Here is a 1138-nt window from a genome sequence, read left to right as displayed (position 1 = left end):
CTCGGCACAGCGCCCGGCAATGCCAAGGCCGAGCTGCGCTCTGCCAGGAGCCACCTTCCCGGCCAGAACAGCTCCTGCGGGGCCCAGGGAGCCTGCACTCACCTGCTCTGACCTCGGCACCTCCTATTTCCCTTCCCTGGCAATCTGCACCCCTTTCCTTGCACCCTGAAATGCCTGCCCTGCACGCTGCATCCCATTCCCTGCACTTGTGGCCTTTTCCCCAATACCTGCATCCTGTCCCCTGTACCCTGCATCCATTCCCTACCTCTTACATCCCATTCCTTGCACCCTATATCTCATTCCTTGCAGCCTGCATCCCCTGTTCTGCACTCTGCATCCCATTCCCTGCACTTGTGGCCTTTTCTGTGAACCCTACATCCCATTCCTTGCATCCCACATCCCATTTCTTGGACCCTGCAATCCCTACCCTGCACCTGTGACCTTTTTCCCAACCCCTGCACCCTGCATCCATTCCCTACATCTTACATCCCATTCCTTGCAGCCTGTGGCCTTTTCCATGATTCTGGCATCCCATTCCCTGCACCCTAATCCCATTACCTGCACCTGTGGCCTTTCCTCTGAATTGTGCAACCCATCCCCTGCATCCTATTCCTCACACTCCATTCTTTGCACCCTACATCCCATTCCCTGCACACTACATCCCCTTCCCCGTGCCATACATCCATTCCCTGCACCCTACAGCCCATTACTCCACAGCCAGTGCTCATCCTTGCCTCTCCAGTGACTGTTCCATCCCCGGTGGCCGAGATGTTCCCACGTACACCTCGTGCCCAGCTCTCACTTCTGGCTCCTCAGACTCCGGTCCCCACGCTGTTCCCAGCCCACCCGTGAGGCTCGGGGCTCTCAGGATGACAGGGACCAGGGCGGTGGGTGCTGATCCCATCACCCTGGGCGCGGGGCGGAGGAAATGGATGGAGCTCGTGTGTCCGCAGAACTCAGATGACAGAGTGCTTCCCTCCCACCCCTGCCGAGGGCTGATACCTGGGGCCGCCCTGCCCGACTCGTGGTCCCAGCAGCCGCTCCCCGCTTTTTCTGCGCTCCGGTTGAACACAGGAGCAAAACGCTGACCGGCGGGTGCAGTGACCCCAGTACCGGCGGCGCAGCAGCCGCGGGGCCA

The sequence above is a fragment of the Manacus vitellinus genome, unplaced genomic scaffold (genome assembly GCF_001715985.3).
Source record: "Manacus vitellinus isolate BGI_N305 unplaced genomic scaffold, ASM171598v3 scaffold_16_pilon, whole genome shotgun sequence".
Lineage (NCBI taxonomy): Eukaryota > Metazoa > Chordata > Aves > Passeriformes > Pipridae > Manacus > Manacus vitellinus.
Note: the sequence above shows the minus strand (reverse complement) of the source record.